Below are 7049 nucleotides of genomic sequence, written 5' to 3' on the forward strand. Positions count from 1 at the left end.
TGCAGTTGTAGGACCCATGGGGCTTACTGTAGACACATCTCCAAAGGCACATTGTGTTTATTAGTAAATGTCTGAAGTGATTCAGACAATACACCTGAGGCTTAGTAGCAGATGATGGAGGTTAAGCACTTTGGCCTTCACCTTTTACACTTGGTAATATTTAGACAGTGAAGTTGGGATTTTGTCTGATACCCCGTGGTTTCTTTCTGTGCAAGTTATAATATCCAACATTGTTATCTTGGAAGCTGGATAATCATGCTGTGCCTGCAGTCACATGAGTTCTAAAACCACAAAAAGCTAGATAAGCTTTTTTAATTTATTTTTACTATCCAGCAAATATTCAGAATACAAGATTGAACTCTGATCTAAATGACACAGATTCGTGATTATTTTGAAGCGTTACAGAGGGTTGTTTTCATTTTGGTTAGAGTAAGAAATGGTTGGAAACCCGTATCTATATTAATTCTGTCTTTAATGCTGAAAGATTTTCCTACATTTTCTGACCTGGGGACAAGACCTCAATGAGGCCACTTCAGCCAACAGTCTCCGGTGGTGCTTATGGAGGCATGGCGGGGGACTTCACTGAGGCTAAAATGTCCATACCGAATAGGAGATGTGAAAGATTGTGAAAGTCTGTTCTAATTACATGATCTAATCCACATGGGGTTATACAGTCTGAGGAATGTGTTAAATAATAGAGTAACATGGCTGAAGTAGGGTTGCCACCTGTCCAGGGTTCACCCGGACAGTTTGGGTTTTCAATGCTGTGTCCGGGTTTCATGGCAGCAGCAACCCGGACACAAGATGTCAGGCAGAAAGGGGCAACCCAAATTAAGATAGGGGCTACTGGCCCCCCACTGAAAATAGTCTCAACTGTGATATTTAAATATGAATGGGTGGCGCTATTTACTTTTGAATAAGCCACAACTTATTTGCCCCAAAAAATGCCTGCGCGTCGCTAGAGTGTTTGGGTTTCGCTTCTAAAAAACGTGGCAACCCTAGGCTGAAGGTGTTAACTCGTCAGAAAGATTGGTGAACTGAAAATGCTTGCAGCCAGGCCTTTACGTCAACATTTTAGAGCTACAGACCAGGAACTAGCATGCAAATCATGAAAATGAAAGTAAAGTCACAACTCCTAACTTGCATACATTTCCTAGGTCGTGATTCAGAAATTGCTGAAGCAAATGGTTCAGTATGACAGCCAGAGAATATAGGGAAGACAATGGCAGCATTAATAATTTATTTTAACAGAACTCCGGACAGATACAACAGAAACATAAATTACTCAGCTCTGTATGCATTAATACTTTCTTAAAAGTACTTTTCTAAATAAAAGCAGGCTAAGCAGTTAGATTTGACTTGGTATTCGTCTGTTGCTATTCCTTTGCAGCAGAGCTCAGACTAGGGCAGCCCAGGAAAACAATTCATTGTGCTGTGGTGCAAGGAGCATGCTGATAGGAGGAGAGAGCTTCTCTTTTCACTGTCCAGTCACAAAATAGGGGTGGAGAGAAGAAGACCTGTAAGTGTTACTAAACTGCAGCAGAAAAAAAATTCAGGTCACCTTCCCTGCCAGACTGTGACAGTTTTGTGCGGCAGAACTATGTATATCTCAGGACTGAATTGACATAAATACAAATTCTTTGGCATGTGGAACAGTTCCAATATATGTATTTAGCAGCTTGCCTAAAGTTCAGATTTAACTGATGTTTCCATTAAATCACAGTTGTCAAATGTAATTTTGACACCTTCGCCCTCCATGTTTTATTTCTACTCGTGCTGATTTATGAAGTCACACAAGGGAATTAATCAGGTTACTATAAACACACAAAGGGTAAGACCAGCACAGCACGTGATAAGTATACAGTATAGCAGAAAGGTGAATTTATCAGGCTTACTGTCATATGTTTATATACCACATACATTTCTTTTCCTTGGGGAGAACTGGTCCTATGATATCACTATTATCTAGCTGTGTGTTCCTTTTCAGTAATCCACATTAAGTCCTGTCAGGGGCCTGCCGGCTTCCTGACTAAGGTACAGAAGAATGTACAGCTACAAAGAGTGGAAAATAGTATTTATCTCCCTGATGTATTGAAGTGGTCCAATAGGACCTGCAATTAAAAAGCACTTGACCTAGCAACATATATTTGAGTTAAAAAAAAAGTTATCTATGCCCACTCGGCCTCTGAGCTGTGAGGATACCTATGTGAGACAACACTGGTTTGTTTTGTTCTGGCATCAGAAAGCCATTGGTTTACAGTGTGGGCTGAGCATTGCAAGTGTAGCCTGGCCTCGGTACCCACTGAGAAGCAATGACGTCCCAAGGGCGACCAAACAGAGCTGAGTAATTAAAAGCAATGTTAGCCTTGGAACTGTTAGACTACTCTGTTTTGTTAAAAAGGGTATACATTTTAAAGTAAAAGAATATCTAGCCCTTCTTTAGCCCTGTAACAATCGTGTTCCGTCTCGGCGGTCCGAGCGCCGTCCGCGCTACTGTGCAGGCGCGCCGTACGGCGCCACCCACTCTCGGACGGGGTCCGGCGGCATCATTGCGCAGGCGCGCCGCGGGCCTCCGCCCCCTCACTCGGGCCGCTGCCATAAAGCCGTGGGCCACTGTTTGATCGGCGTCCCACTATTGTGGAAGCAGGACGCTGACCAAAAACAGCCCTTTCCTGCTCCTTACAAAGGATCCATCACAATCGGAGTGCAACTAAGAACCGAGGCTCCCCCATCCCTGGGGCTCAACACAAGTGCAAGTATACAGGCTTCGGCCATACTTACTGAACTGCTACTAATCTCTTGTCTGCTGTTACAGACTCATACCTATTGAACTGCTATAGGATCTCTTGTCATCAGTGCTTTTCACTCATCCTCATAGTTCTAGCCGACCTGTGACAATTAAACTGTCACGGGTCGGCTCAGTAGATCTGAAAGTGAGCGAACACATACCGGTGTTCGCTCACTTCTTGATCCTGCCCAGCGTTGACTGGCAGAACGGACGGGGAGTGGGCGGGTACAGCTGGCTCTGCCTCTAGATAGGCAGAGCCAGCTGTCACTCACGCAGCTGGGCGGATCCAGAGATAATTGTCGGGATCCGTTTCAGCTGCGGCGTCTCAGTATACCGCGAGCTGTAGCCTTTTCCTGATGAGGTGGCCACCAAAGAACCATGAAACACATTGATGATAGTGTGTTTTAGCCAGTTCTTATGATCAATAAATGTCAACCTTCCCAAAGAATCTATATAGAAGTATCTTTTTGTTTACCAGGCCCCTCTGCTGACCACACATTGGTTCCATTTTGTGGCCTCATCCCTTCTATCATTGGTAACCAGAACCTGATCATAACCTGGTGCAGTGGGAAACATCGAGGATGACCAGCCACATTCTACGTGCAGACAGTGATATTCTCCACATGTTCTGATTTAGGTTGCTTGAGCCTAGGATGGGTATTCAGCAACCAAATAAATGTGAGTATGCATTTACTAGACTTTCTGCCATAAATCTTTCTATATACATGATTCAATACACTACTTTTGGAAGGATCTCTCTAGTGGCTTTTTATCTCTCTTTTTTCCTTTTGTCTCTGCTCTCTCCTGCTGACCTGGAGCACCAATGACTCATCTAGAGCTAACCCCGATAACAGCTGGCATTTTTTTTTTACATAAAAAAATAGTTTTCCCCTTTTTTGTCGGTCTGTGGAAATATTCCGTTACATTGGTGGTCAGTTGCAAAAAATGTCCTCTTATATTGGTAGTCGGCACAGGTTACAGAATGCAATGACATGATGTATATAACTTACAGTGGAGTGTACAGAGTGCAGGGATCAGGAGTATGTAATGCACTGCCCCTTGTTGCCAGTGGGAGTAAAAATGACCCCATGCATTGGTGGTAAGTGTTTCTTTTCAGACAGCTAAAAATATTATTAGTGTGAGAGGTTGAGAAGAGATGCTCCACTGGTCCTGTTCTGCCTCGCCAGTCTAACCATTAAAAGTGTGAAATGGCAGTAACTCACAGTCTCAGTAGTGTTGGCAGATAGTGACTCAATCCAGATAACACCTTGAAAATCGTTGAGAAGTTTAATCCAAAGTGTACAGATCAGTGAACATTGAATAGGTCAAAAGATTATAATGTGATACTCTTAACAAAAAACATGTGGATGAGAATGCTGACTAGAACATAACAAAGAAAGATTGAACTATCTACACAGAGGAAAAACTGAGCTATGGAAAGGGGTGGAGACAAAATACTAGAGATATATAAAGCAAATAATTTTTAAAGGCATATCACAAAGCATGCGTAACATGACAGGTTGCATTGACTCTACTGAGTGATGTTGTTGGGGTAACTAGCAGGTTCCATTAGCCAAGAAAATCAGTCATGGTAACACATAAATGCAGCACCACAGAGGTGGACTTTCCTCTGTGGCACCACATATACAGTATGCATACGTAATTGCTGGGAGCATTGCCAATCACACACCCTCAACAGAGAGAGCTGTTATAGACAGCTTCTGGTCTCAGAGTAACTGATAATCGGGGCACACGGCACCGGGATCAGTACTCGGTGTTAGCGAGTACCGAAAAAAAAATATTAGTACTCGTACTCAATACCGAAAAAACGGTATCGGTGCATTCCTATTGGTGGTAATGGCAAGATATATACAGCTAAAGTTTAAAAAATATATTTACTATTTTGGGCCAGTTTTCCTTTGATAATAAATACAAAAAATTAGGAGGCAACATTTTCCACCAAATAGGAACCTCTAGCAACCTCTGGAGGAACCATGCTTGAGTATGCCTTCCACCATATATAGTAAATCAAGCATCATATAAAGAAGACTTGGGTTGCTTTATAATGACTGGTTTAGGAATTGTAAGCCCAGAGTACTCACCATCAGTCTTCTGAGAGATGTAACCAGCACGAAAATGCAGGTACCAGCTTTAGATGGACTGACCCATGAATCCTTACCTATTTATCTTTGAATTTAAAATATATCACTGGGAAAGAGCCCAAATTACAAGTATAATAGCTGAGCATGTCAGTATGTCAGCTCTCATGCAAACATAAACATACTATAATCTCCTAGTCACTTTAGTATATACAGTGCTTCTCACTACATGTGTCATAAGCAAAACTGATGTGTCATTATAGATAACACAGCCACCGGGCTGCAGAAATAGAGACGTGAATATCATGTGATTCCTGGAATTGGCCTCATTACATCTTTTACAATGAAAACCAGATTTTGTGTTATAATCGGCCTCCATGGCTGGCTTGACTTTCCTCCCACTCCATTTCAGACATTTGGCTGATTTTCTAAAACCGTGATTGGTTTTAATCAGGATATAATACAAAAGGAAACATTGGTCTCCAGCATGAAGCTGATCATGTTAATTGTCTTTGTTTTGGGAACGCAAAGCTTGATAAACTTAAGACATCTGGTAGATGGCATGAAAATGATTAAATTCCATGTTTCCATGTCTGTGAAGCCAAAGAAGCAGCAATTCTTCAAAGAAGAAATAGTCCATAGACAATATTATGCAGGACCACTTTGTCATAGACTTGGCATCCAAAGGGATAAAACATATTGGGTGGGGTATAATTATGGCACATCCTACATCACCTAAAGCATTCCAAAATTGCAAAAGTCCAAATGAGGCCGAAGACAAGCCGCCCCTTTTACTCCTCAGTCCCTCCACCCCAACCCAGTCCCTGCTGTGTTGATCGACAACGAGGCTCCTACTGGGAGCCTCTGTATCAACACAGTAAGATCAGACAGGAGGCGTAGCACCAGGACCATCCCTAGGCTAACTGCCACCTGAGATGATGTAAGGGGGGGGTCACAGAACGGTCTCTGGGGGGGTGGCGTGCACGGCTGATTTCTCATTCAAAAAAGGGGGGGGGCGGCGGTGGAGGATGGACCACACTGTCAGTTACTCTGTCTTCCGCCCAACTCAATGACATCACCGGTTGTAAAGAGCTAGGCGGGTCGCAAGCCAGGGCATACCTCTTTCGGGTCCTGGCAACCGGTGATGTCAGTGAGCTGGGCAGGACACAAAGCGTCATAGGTTGCTAAGAGAGCGTAGCAACCAGGGAACATGTGGCCACCCCGCTGTCATCCACCCGACCACTCCCCACTGAGATGCCACCTGAGGCAAACACCTCAGTATAAAGGCTGTGACACACTGCAGGCATAGCGATGCGAGGCGATGCAAACCGAAAAAATTGCAACCTTCCACTTCACACCGCACCTTGTCTACACTGTAGTTTGTACTGTATGTTTTCATGGTTACCTCTACAGATTCTGCTTGTCATGGATACCTCTACAAAGTGGTTAAACCAGGTGGATTTTGGGACATTGGTGGAGAGCCAAGGCCCAGTCGCAGCTGCAAACGCTACCACCCTGGTAGTTCTGCCATTGGCTCCAGGCTGTAGAGGGATTACAAGTTTCAGCAAGTTATAGCAATGCAGCACATTATTAGGCTAAAGACTCTCCAGCTGCGTGCGGGTCTCCCCATGGCTGTGCGGGCAGCTGCTGTCACCAGTACTATGCGAGTGGCATGTGTCACCAGTACTGTGTGGGCGGCAGGAAGGAGGAGGTATAGATGTGGGGCCTGGCCAGTGCTGTGTACTAGCGCCGGGAAGGTCCCCACAAGGCTACCGTGTGGTCTCCAGAGACCTTACGGCTGCCTAAATAATTAAAACATTAAAGTGCCATTATTAGCTTTATTGGGGCATTTTTTGGAGTAGAGTACTCATGAAAATGCCTAGTATCGTCAACGATACCAATACTGGTATCGATATTGGTACATCCCTAGTCAGTGCTGTTTTGGCAAAGGGGGGATATACTTGGTGGGAGGTCATATTGTTATGGCTGATTGATGTAAATGCCATGATTTAATTATTTAATGTTTAATTAATACATTTTCTTTGTTGATTATGAAATATATTTCAATTATTTAAAATTAATTATTATTATTATTTCAATATTTAACTAATTAATATCTCACTAAATATTATTCATGTAATTATTACATAATGTCATTATTA

The sequence above is a fragment of the Nanorana parkeri genome, unplaced genomic scaffold (genome assembly GCF_000935625.1).
Source record: "Nanorana parkeri isolate BGI_ZX_2015 unplaced genomic scaffold, ASM93562v1 scaffold1167, whole genome shotgun sequence".
Lineage (NCBI taxonomy): Eukaryota > Metazoa > Chordata > Amphibia > Anura > Dicroglossidae > Nanorana > Nanorana parkeri.